At 37.6% G+C, this 13,129-nt stretch overlaps 1 protein-coding gene across 6 annotated transcripts in view; it reads right to left on the minus strand.

The window, feature by feature from the left end:
• Positions 1 to 13,129, minus strand: part of FRMPD4 (FERM and PDZ domain containing 4) — a 773,033-nt gene that overhangs the window by 64,670 nt on the left and 695,234 nt on the right. The window lies entirely within an intron of this gene.

Below are 13,129 nucleotides of genomic sequence, written 5' to 3' on the forward strand. Positions count from 1 at the left end.
TAAGTCATGGAGAAGGAAGAACCAGGTGTCACAGAGCAGCAGGCGCCAGAGGAAATCTGTATCCAGAGGCCTCACATTTTGAGTGGTTCAAGAAAAGGTGAGAGGCCCAGGTGGAATTAACTAAGGGGAACCTATGTATAACATTGCTCTGGAGCCAGAAGTATCTAGGGCTCCCAGGTGTTCCTAAGGGTTAATGATCATGGCCACTGCCTCCCAATCTACACATATCAGAATCAGAACAATGTGAAGCTTTACTGGGATTGAATTTGTCTTTGAATATTAACAATAAGGCAATGGTGAAGTCTGGGAACTCTTTTTCCAGTTGGTAACTTTCATATGCATGTTAGGGGAGAGGGGACTATTGTAAACAGAGAAATACCATTTTTAATGTTGGCAAGGAATAGAGATGATGTCCTTGAAGAAGCTTCAATTCAAAGATGGAATATGCAGAGACTACTTATAAAAAACTACAGGACAGAATATACCTTATTACCAGAAGGTAAAAATTAGGTTAAGAAAGCATAGGTACATAGTTCCAATATGGCTATTCTGAAATGACACCCCAAATCTCAAAAAACCTAGCAATGCCCTAATTCTTTCTGAAAGTTGACAGATTTTCAGTCAACCATGATAATATTTTCACTGAGGGAAAGAGGTTGTGGGATTTATACTAAATTTCTGAAGTGTGCCTTCCATGTTGGAATTTAGCCTCAACCTAGGAAAATTATAAATTGATCAATAACTATACGTTATCCATGGCAAGACAGAGACAAATTCCATTTTCCTATTTATTGGGAAATACTGCTTTGACATTAACTTGGGCCATACTAACCCTGCAACTGAATTCTTAGACCTTTCTGTTTTTATATTAATAGAGTTTATAGTCTGCATTTCGGCTGACTACATGAAAAAGCAAAGTGTTTCATCAAAGCTATTCAATCACTACCTGAAAAATAATATAAATATTACTTTTCAGAAGTAGATATCCATTGGGGTTAAAAACAAAGAAAAAGCAAGTAAAACAAACTGAAGTAGTACAATAGCTTCCTTCCTATAGAACCTGACAGCATAGCTTAGATTATTTCCTTATATATCCCCTAAAATAATAACAGATTAGAGTTTTAATAGTACCATTGCTTTTTACTCTCTCTACTTTCAAGGCTATGAAGAACAAGAAAGGTGGAGATTGTAATTTTCATTTTTAATGATCCTATGTTTTTCATTCTTGCCACAAAATGGAAGCTTAATCTCATGTCCAGAACCAGAGTGAATTAAAAAAAGTGCAAACTAAAATGCATGCAATAACTTTTTAAAAAATATGAACAAGTTTTTGCCTCTTATACTATTTTTTTCCTTGAGTTTCTTTAATGTCCAATGAGGATCAATCTTTAACTAGGTAAAAAGAGGAAAAAATGTCCTGTGGGGAGGTGAGGAGATAAGAAAAGGCAAATATAAAAATTGAGTTAAAGAGTGAAAATTTAAAAAGTTTACCCAGGGCATAATACAAAATACTATGCATGAAAAGTAGGATGAAATAAAATATAACAAGGTCTATGTAAAGCTTAATATGTTAGAAACAATGGTAAGGGATTAGCAGGTAATATTAAATGGGTAGCAGATGATTACTATGTGAATACTGCTTTGATAATATTGTAAAATCTTATTTTTCATATTTGATAAACAGTAACAACATTAAAAATACCATGAAACATGATTATAATAACACACATTAGGGGTTCTTTAAAAAATGCATCTTCTTTGCCCAAATGAGACCTTAATAGTCTCTTTGAAACTCATGTAATGTATCATCTAAATATGTTGTTAAGCGTATGCCCTATAAAACTGTTATGGAAAGTCTGAACAGAATAGGTGAAGTAGTCAATTTGCATAGTTAATGACTTTCTCATTACATGCTTTCCTGTTATTCACATGCAGTTTCTTCATGTAGATGAACTGCCATTCATTCAAAGAAGGGGAAGTAAAAGCCTTCCATATAGATCTCCAGAAAATCATTAAACGTGAGTGGTACTTGAGCTTGAATTTGAAATGTGACTAGTTAGGTTGTTCTTCAGCTTCCTAATTGTGCCAGATTCCAACCTGGGCTGGGTCTGCTGCTTAAGGAGACTTGTGTGTGGGTGGCCTGGGGCTTGAGATTCCATTCAGCTGGGCAGAGTAGTGAGGCCACTAAGAAAAACCTCTTTGTGCCCTCTCAGCTACCTAGATGGGAAGCTGAACCAGATGTGGGAGGTCTTGCTCAGGCTTGGGGCCCTCAGAGCCGCTCCCATCTAGTTTATGGCTAAGCACAGTTCTAGAATCTCCTTATTTCAAATTAGGACCTGAGGAATGTTGTTGAGTGGGTCCCCCATAGCTGCCAAAGACAAAATAAATGCTATGGTGGCAGCAGGAGCCCAACTATTTTGAGCTCTGTATTATATGTCCCCAAAGATGCTCTCTGCACAATGAATATAGATATATATTTAATTTACATGTGAAAGATTTTAATCAATGGTCTGAAATATTTTTTATTTTAAAGATGAAACTCAAAATTATCTCATGCTTATACATAATACAAATTATGTATAAATGGTGTAAAATGTAAACAAAAGGCTACACAATTACAGGCATATCTGCCTAAAACAGATCACTTTGACCCTTTCTTTGTGGCCTCCTTACAGAACTGCTCCAAATATTGGCAGTAAAAAAATCTAGTCTTGATGATTTTGTAAAAATTGAGAGTTAAATCCATGTGATGGTTCTTGTGGAAGGCCATGCTGCTTACTAGAAAAGCATAAAGACTTGGTCTCCAGTGCAGGCTCTAAGACTTAATAATAGAGAACTCTTAACAGAGAACTTAAACTTACTTACCCACCTAAGTTATTTCCACCCACCCTAGTTGGCTTATCTCATTGACTGGCACCATCATTCACCCAGGGTTCAAGATAGAAATTTGGGAGTTATACTCCATTTCTCCTTGTCTCTCAATCTCTACACTGAATATACCGCTAAGTCCTACCAATTCTTCCTCTACACATGGCTTTTCTTTATCCCCAGAACCACTGTTTTGGTCCAGTCCTCTAGCTGCTATTTCTCACTGGGACTCTTTTAGAACTTCTAATGGTTTCTTGCTTCCAGTCTCGTCTCCTAGATTCCATTTTCCATGTAGTGCAGCCAGAGTGATATTTTAAAAATATAAATTAGATTATTTGAGTCTGCTGCCTAAAACCCTCCAATGGCTCCCTCTCTTTCCTAGAATAAAATCCAGACTTCTTTTCATGGTTTAGGCTAGGGGTCAGGACACTTTTTCTGTAAAGAGCCAGATAGCAAATATTTTAGGTTTTGTGGGCCATATGGTCTGTTGCAACTACTATATTCTGTAGTCATCACAGAGCAAAAGTAGCCACAGACAATGTGTGAGTGGGCAGGTGTGGCTATGTTCCAATAAAAGTTTATTTACAAAAACAGGCAGTAGGCCATATTTGGCCTGTGGGCCACAATTTGCCAACTCCTACTCTAAAAGAGTCTCCATCACCTTGTTCCTGCTTCTTTCTCTAGTCTTTTCACACCACTTTCCCCTTGGCTGGCCAAGGATGGCCATATCACTTCTGTTTCACTCCCCTAAACATTCTAAGCTCTTTCCTTCCCTCCACTCTTTGCCTGGTTGGCTTTCCCCATCGTCCAGGTCACAACTTAAGTGTCACCTCCTCATTGAGGGTTTCCCTGAGTCCTCTACTCCTAGGCCATCATTATGACCTACATTATCCTGTTCTTTTCCTTCCTGGCATTTCCCAGCACCATTTATATCCCATGTATTTGCTTTTTTCATCTCTTACTGTCCATCTTCCTCACTAGGCCATGTGCTCAAGGAAAGAAGGGACCAGGTCCATTTTGTTTGTCACCCTATAAGCAGTGCCTCACACCTTGCCTAACACACAGTGGATGCCTACTAAGTACATATTGAATGAGTACATTTTATCTCTTTGAACCTTAGTTTCCTCACCTCTAAAATAGGAATAACAATACTTGCCTTATAGGATTGCTGTGATGACTAAATATGCCAAGTACCCAGGGAAGTGCCTGGGACTCGGACATTTTCCTTGCATTTGGTTCTCTTCTGCATAGATACAGTCTTAATGGATAGGATAATTTCTTAAAAACACCATCCATTCTTTCAAATGGCATTTGAGTGGCTGGTGATCCATCACCCTAGTCAGAACATTCAGGCTGCTTTAGTTGCATATTTATAATACAAATTAAAGATTTAAAAAGCATAGTTTTCTTTTATAGCAATTATCTTTTTTCTATTAAATTAATTCACTTCTAAGTCCTTCCTCTAGAGATAATTGCCAGTGATTGTAGAATGTTGGGCTAGAAATAAACACTGGACTTAGATCTCTGATTTTTGATTTGGTAAATTTCTAGAAAACACAACAGAACTTGAACTTCTTATGCACCTTTTTCTGCTTAAGATGTCCTTGGGAAACTCTAGGATGTACTGATGGAAGCAGGGTGAATAAAGCACCAGAGGCAGTCAGCATACAGCACATGCACTCATCCCCGGCGCTTTCACTCTCATCCTCTAGCACCTGGACTCCTTGTTTGAGAAATATCCTCAGGCTACTTAACCTGCATTGCCTGAGAGCATGGAGGGGAGGAGGAGTTTCAAGAGCCCAGGAGGCAGTCCCTAACCAGTGACTGTCCTGTGTTTGGGGAGGGGTATAAGCACTCTATCCCTCTGCCTCTGATGGGGCAACTATTAGATGTGACCTAAAAAGTATCTGGAACTCCCCTGTGGACTGAGCCAAAGTCACATTCTAGGACTTTGCCTGATACCACAGCTTTGGCCTCCTTTTCTTCCAGGTCCCACTTCTCACCACCCGCTGTTTAATTTTCCTGGGAACTCTTGATATTAAGTCACTTACTCATGAATCCTCATCTCAGGGTCAGCTTCTGAGAGCCCAACCTCAGACAGTGAACAAGTGCCTAATGATGAAAAACTGGTATTCTATCTATAAATTGTCATTTCAATTTCACCTTTTAAAAATTCTTTCTTTTCCTTTTAATTTTTTTCTATCAACAGGAGTGCTAGCCAACCATTTTTTTGAAAAATTAGAGATAGTGTCTCATTATGTTGCCCAGGCTGGCCTAGAACTCCTGGGCTCAAGTGATCCTCTCACTTCAGCCTCTTGCATAGCTGGGCCTACAGGTGTGCCACTGTGCCCTCTCAATCCCACCTTTTAATGGTCATACTTTGGATACAATTTTTATTAAAGGTATATGTAGACTTGTTGGTAAACAAGTCCAGCTTACTTGAAAAACTTAAATAAATGCCATTCAACAATTTCTGAACTAGAAAGAGTAGGGGAAGAAAACTCTAAGAAGCATTTAGAGCTTGTAAGTAAATAAGAAATAGACCAGATTAAAAGTATAATCTCCTATGTCAAGGCCATACTGCGACCATTTTCCCTCTACCAAAACATATTGAAATAATCATCATAATAAGGATCATTCTATTAAAAGGATGACTGGAAATGTTCTTTTAAACTGAAGAAATGCCAATCTGTATTAGTCTTACATAAAGATTTCTCTGAGCAAAGAGGTAATTACAGCTTGACAGATGCCTAAAATAGCCTTGATTCCATGTTTCTTTTTCAATCTAGAGGTGGGCAGATACCACCCTAGTGCCTTGCTGAATTACAGATTATAAAACTTAGAAGAAAAAAAAATTTAAATCTATTGAATTGCAATGTTGAGAATATATAAATAAGCCTTTCAGCTACCTTCTCCTTCCCCCTTCCTATCCTTACTATCCTTTAAACAAATGAAAAGTCTAAGTGTTCTTCTTCAGTGGTAATGGTTAGAATCCCTTCTGTTGAATGTGCTGCTGCATGGTTTTTGCATGGTCTAATACAATGGTTCCCAATCTGTTGTCCCATTTGGCATCTGCATTTGACTCTGGGCTCTGCTATTTACTGGCTGCATAACTTTGGGAAACACTACACCTCTTTGAGCCTCTACATCCTCATTTATAGAACAAAGATGACCTTTTCTGTGAGTCTACTATTATGTGAAGGTGAATGGTGCTCTTTACTCACATATATTAACCACGGAAGAACACAGCATGAAAATAATACTGGCAAAGACAATGCCTTCAATGGATCAAATATTTCTCACACTACTTTATAGATACTTTATTTGGCAGGAAGTCTTTTTATTTTAGTCTAGGCTTTGTTTGATGTTTACAATTCTCAACATTTAAAATATACATAGCAAATTACATGTGTATCATCAAAGTGGTCTGCTATTCACTTCCAAGGAAAAAAGGAAACATTTTTAGCAGAACAGCTAAATTTTCTTTTTCCATAATAGATGATTAATTCTTCTTTATTTTTTAAAAAAGCATAATTACCATTTGCTTATATTTATCTGCCAGGACTGTAGGATTAATTTGCGCTTAATTAGTCAAATTAAAGTGCTACATGACCACAAAAGATACTGAATATTTATAAATAATTCTTCAAAGTCAAAACTTTTTGATTGAGTCTGTAGCCACTGAAGGATTATGGGAAGTCGGTAAAAGAGATTTTGAATCTCCTCGAGTTCTCCCATAAAAAGGGAGAAAGCAACTCAGATAGCAAAGCCAAGACCCCATGGATAACATCAGCAGCAAAACTAGGTGGTGAGGTATTCCCATGAATGCCAAAGTATGAGCTGGTGGGGATAAACAACCACTAGCATCTATGTGGGAGGAAATGGAGGGAAGGGAAAGGGGCTTTTAATGACTCAGAGACCAGAAAAACACTGGAATTGCCTGCATGTCCTCACAAAAAGTGTGAGATTCCTCATCTCGGAAATCTACAAGGGAACAAGCTGCAGACATACGTAACAGCCGGCATGGTAGCCACCGAAGCAGAGTGGTAACGCTCAAACACATATTTACCTGTACAACCACGACTCTACTGCTATCTGGGAGACAGGTAGCCCCCATACTGGTTCTATTCTGACAATTTGGGGGAGAAAGAGGAAAGTTTATGAAGGGCAGAATCAGGTAGCTGCTTGCCTTAGCGGTATTAATATTAATTGGCAGTAGAAAGAGACTAGGTCAAGTCAAACGTTAAGGGAGACAGCAAAGAAGTTACTTAGCTCATTTCAATAATGTTCATAGTAGGAAACCAATAGATGATATCTAGAGGAAAAAAGGTGGGCAAATGTGTGTGTGTGTGTGTGTGTGTGTGTGTGTGTGTGTGTGGTGAGGGGACTAAGCTATTATGTAAGGCATCAGTCTAATGACAACCACTAGAATAAAAATATACATCTTCCTAATTTCCAAAAGTGACACAGACACACATACATCTACTCACCTTTTTTCTTTTTTTATGTGTGTGATAGAAAAAACAATGCAATTAGTGCTAAGATATATAGTTATGTGAAAATAGCAAAGTGAATAAAAGTGTGTGAAGTATACTACTGTTTCTAAGAATGGAGAAGGATCAGACTATGTGCTCATATTAAACAATGGAAGAATGAATCCTAAAATAAAATAGAAAAATAAGTGTTACATACAAAGACAGGCTCAAGAGGACAAGGATAGAATTTATACTTCTTTCAATATACATTTTGTAGGTTTGACTTAGGAATCATGTAAATATTATTCATAATTATAAAACTCACTTAAATTTTAAAAAGCAATTCCTAAAAATTGCATGTAAAATGAAATGGAGAACCTGTGTATCCAGTTGGTGGCATGATTATAGTTTTACATAATTTTAAATTATACATAATTTTAAAACAAAGTTAAATAAAAGAGCCATCCCTAAGAATTAGACATAAAATGAAAAAATTGTCTCTGTTAATCCTGTCAGTGGCAGAGTGACACAGAGGGGAACTACCCCTAGTGATTTTAAAAGTCATCTGATATTTTTGTGGGATATGCCATAAAGACAAATAGAATGGCAATAAAAATATCTTCAAATGTTATTGGGGGCAGTGATGCTGTTGTTCTGAGACTGTCCTATCTGTAGTGTGGGATAAAATTGAGAGATTATAATGGTGTCACTGAGAATTGGGATTTACAGTTTAAGGAAAAGGAGATAAAGACTTAAGATAGATGGGGTTACATAAAAACCTTTTGTCCTGATTTTGAATTGGACATATTAGCATGAGCTCATGATATATTTTATCTTCAAAAAATGTACACATATTTCTTAGTTCTGTCCTTATCAATGAGCACACCACCATTCCATTTCCCTCTAAAAGGAATCATGGCTCCTTAGAGAAATTACTGATTCCAGATCCAGAGCAACAAACACACAAGTTGAACCTGAACATCTTGTCATATCAGAAAGACACTAACAAAAACTATTAGGGTTATGTTGAAAGGACTCAAAGCCCACTTGAATAGGCTCCCACTTATCAAAGATGAGACATGTTGCACCTTCAACGAGAATAACAACATCAATGGATTTAAATACCTCCAATATACTTAAATCCATGAGTTTATTATAATGATACCTTTAAAAAACATTATTTTTTTCTCCTCTGAGAATGCCAGTGAAACATCTCGTTGTTTTGAAAACTGGTAAATAAAGGGACAGGATTAAGTATTTGTTCTTTCACATGAACTGTTCCTCAGGGTAACCAAATAGTTTCTAGAGTTATTCAGCTAATAATTGAAGAAGAAATAATGGAATTAGAGCATTACCTTTTGCAATCATTAGTGAATTAATAGAACTCAGCAAAGATTATCAATAGCTGATTACATCCCAAAGAGATGCACCTCTGGAGGAAGAAAGTGCAGAGCATCTTCCATAAGGGAGTGAAGCAGACTCTTATAGGAAATACAGGAGGACAGAAAATCATGTGAAATGACACCCAGAGATGCAATCAGCAAAGTGCAGGCTCTGGGAATCTTGGCAGGACAAATAACTTAAAAAAAACTATGACTACATTGTTTTGAAAGACAATAAAAAAAGAGATGGAAGGAGAAACTATAAATTAAAAGAGTCTTAAATGACATATCCATAAATCACAAAATATGAACTTTACTTGGATCTTGATTCAAATATACTGTAATAAGAAATTATTTTATGAGACCATGGAAGAGATTTGAATACTGACTTGGTATCTAATAATATTAAGAAAATAGTGCTAATTTTTAAGGTATGATAATGGTATAATGGGTTTTTATTATTTAACAAAGAATTCTCATCCTTTTGAGATACATAGTGAATTAGGTGAAATGATGTGGTGTCTAGGGTTTGCATCAATATCATCTAAGGGCAGGGAAGTGCCTTGGCATGTGGAATATGTATGGCATATGGATATGAGTTGATGACCCTTGAATTGGGTGATGGGAACATGGGTTGACTATACTATTCTTCAATTCATGATTCTGTTTATAACTTTCCATAATAAAATGTTTCTAAAAAACCTGCAGCCATGAATGACCAGTTGTAGTGACAGTTGTTTCTTCTGCTTGACCAGGATTCAGTCCATTCTTTAGTAATGACACTCAGTTTCCTTTGCAGAAACAACCTCCCCCACTCTTAGCTGCTGAACATCCAGACTTGGCCCCTTCCAGCATTTTCCACCCCCCTAGGTGGCAGAGTTTAGAGGTAGACAGTCACTATACTGGGTCAGTGAAAGCTGTTTGGGATGTCTGGTTGGATTTATTGGGAAATGGTGGTCTTTCACCTCTTTGGGTTGTTAAGTTGGTAGCACGCAAACCTAGAGCTCTCACACAATCTTAAAGTTACTTGGAGAGAGCCCTGCTGAGAAAGAAGCTGATACAGGAAAGTGGGCTGAGCCAAGAGATGGAGGATGAAGGATTCTTGCTCACATAAAGTCTCAACATCCCACTCCCCTTGTGTCTGAACATCCCATTTGCCTTGTGTTTGACCAGGTCCACCCCACACCCTTTTGAGTTCTGCCAGCCAGTTTGTTGTTGCTTAAGCCATTTGGATGTTTCTTTCACTTCTGCCTGAAGGGCTCTTATGAATCACAGCTGTGCTACTTTTAAGGCATACTGTATATTTGAGAGCCCAAGGAGAGGGACTTCATAGAGAAAAGAAAATAAATTATAAGGGAAGGGCACTTTTAAGGGCCTCCCACATATTGTATTACTTTGTCAAATAATGGAAACTGGTAGCTCACTGTGCTTAAGAAACACAATACATGCAGGGAATTAAAGGGACAAGAAATGTATTTTTTTTTTTAATTTCACACTTTTAGAAGCTTTCCTGAAACTTGTTATTTTTTTTTTAAATCACAAATCCCAAGAGAGGTTTCCTTTGTTATTGTGTTTGGTTATTCAGTTTTGAAATTATCAAGCTCCAAGCTACCCTGATACCCTTAAGTGCTCTACCAGAAAGAACATTCTAAATGTTATTTCTGGAGTTCAAAGTGAGCTGATACTGTTGATTACATTCAATGAAGAACAGTCTGTTCCACCTCTAATATCCTTGATTTAACATTAAATATAAATGAAAATACCCTTGGGTAGACTTTCAGAGTGTGTGATGAATTCAACTCTGACATGCTTCTTGTAAAAATCCAAGAATGCTCAGCCCACAAAGCAATACCATTTATTAGGCACAGAGATGTAGACTATTTTGTTCATAAAAATATAAATAGAACAGGAGTGAGGAGCTAAAAGGGAAGAAGGATGTTTAACAGTGATAAGTTCTTACATGGGAAAACAATCTTTTGTTTTTGAAGTCCTTTATTATTTGACCCATAGAATTGGCAACAAATTTTGCCTCAGTTGTTAAAGTTTGAAATACTTGGAATACAAAAAAAAAAAAAACTTAAAAAAGCAAAGATGTTGATATAAAAGTGAAATCTTATTTGGAATAATAATTTATTACAATTGCTTCTGTCTAATGATGAGATTTGCAATTTTTTGGTACCTTTCTGTCTAACATATGTACCACATGGAGGAAATGAGTCTATATTTTAAGTTGTGATCAAATGGCTTATTAACTGCATTTTAATGTCTACTACATGGTGCACATAATAAAGACCGATTTAAAATATGCAGAATACTAATAAGCAAAGATGTTGAAATACAAGTGAAGTTATTTGGAATGAGATCAATTTGATAGACATGAGCTCCTATGTTAGGATGAGGAATAAAAACATATTTCAGTGGAAAAAGGGCACTAAGGAAAGTCCCTACTTTCCAACATTTAAAAATAAAACAAAACTATGTAGCATGTACAAAATTTTTGTTCCATAACACTAGTTGTAAGAAATATCTCATTTCTTTATTTTTCTACTCTGAGCTCCTGCCCAACTGGCTGGTGGGAAACATATTCTTAAGTTATGTCTTGGGAAATTTTCCCCCTCATGTAGGTCATGCAAGGTTCCTGGGGAACTACTCAGCTATCACCCTTCAGGTAGGGTCCTTTGGTGGTTAACCCACACCAGACACTGAAGACCTGGCCTGCACATTGTCTAAGGTTCCCTGGAAGGGGTTAAAGGTCAATTTGGACCTTTAACAGCATAGTTAGGGCCTCTCTTTCCCTGAGCTGCATCTGGGAAAAGAGATGAAACTAGTTTCTTTCCTAATAACTCACCTTGTTATCCCTATATTCATTTCTTCTCACCCAGAGTGACAGCATGGTGTAAGAGAAGTGCATACACAGATGGACATTGGGTTTACCTCCTGGCCTCAAGTATTGCTCAATTATAGAACTCACTCACACAGTATAGATGCCTGTACACTGTCAGCACTTGTCTAGTCCTCTTTACTCAACTATAGATCAGTCCAATTACCCCCACTCACAGAGATGTGTGAAGATTTGGTGTATGTTGCCCAGAGGAGGGCTTAATAAATGGTGGCTGCTTCCCCTTTCCTTTTTATTAAGAAAAAAATTCGGTTCAAGTGCCTCTTTCAGCAGGTTCTGACAGCATGAAAAAAAAAAAAAGACTAGCAAAAGAGTGATAAGGGAGTACAAAATCCTTTTTTGCATCTTACTTGTTCAAAGAATCCTTTTCTGCTTCATCCTGCAGACATATAAGCCAATGCACATTTACAGATCCCATTTATAACTACAATCCACTGTCTTACCATTTAGTTTAGGAACATGGTGGTCTCTGTTACTACACCATCTGGGTTCCCAGCAGGGAGAGAGCAGATCTTGATCATTGCTACCTCTCTGCTCCCTGCTTCGTTGTTTGGGAACAAGGACAGGACTTGACTCATTACCTCCCTCCTCTTTCTCAATAACCTAATGAATATTCTGCCATCTTGGAACATTCCCATCTACTGGGGAACCATTCATCTATAGGAATTTGAAAATTGTATCCTCTTGATAAAAAGATGAGATGCATCTACTACCAATTGTAGTACACTTAAGCTGGAAAGACTTCTAACAATCATCTCCAATGGTTTTTAATGGAGTGGCGGCATCCCTAATGATTGGGGAACACTGCCAGGATTTAGGGGATGGGGTCACAGATGTTAAATGTGCTTCCATTTAAGGACAGACCCATACAATGAAGAATGGTCTCTAGCAGAATGCCTGTAGCCTCCTCCAACTCAATATTTTGGGGGATGAGGACCCTGAAGCTGTCACATGTCCATATTGGGAAATCCCTGGTGTAGAACCACAATCTTTTCCTGCCCAGATGCAAGGCTCTTTTGAGCTACCACATCTCTGCATCTTAATGACAAGAAGGCAATGCAGGAAGACTGCATAGCTTGGATGCTGATTCATTTAGGAGACAGGAGGCTGTTTATCTGCAAGTTCACATGTAAAGGATACATGGAAGGCAAGAATACAACCCTTAAAACCCCACACAAAAGGGCCCTACACACTGCATTTTCCCAGGGGAAAGACAAGTTATTGAGTTTAATGTAAAATTAGAGGTTGGCGGGCATAAATGTGACTCTGGTTATGCTGGGTGTATGATCTGACACTGGATTAAAGCAGCATGGGGGCAGAGAGTGGTCATTTGGGAACAACTTGCCAAATACTTCCTTTCATGAATGGAGCCTAAGGTGAGGTGGATAGGTCAAGAACAATGAAGTTAGTAAAAGTGAGGCAGATGGAGATAATATAATGAATGACACTGATGAAGTGATGGAGATGTTTGGAAAATATGATGTGTCAAGACTAAAATCAACACA

Source organism: Lemur catta, chromosome X (assembly GCF_020740605.2).
Source record: "Lemur catta isolate mLemCat1 chromosome X, mLemCat1.pri, whole genome shotgun sequence".
Classification (NCBI taxonomy): Eukaryota; Metazoa; Chordata; class Mammalia; order Primates; family Lemuridae; genus Lemur; species Lemur catta.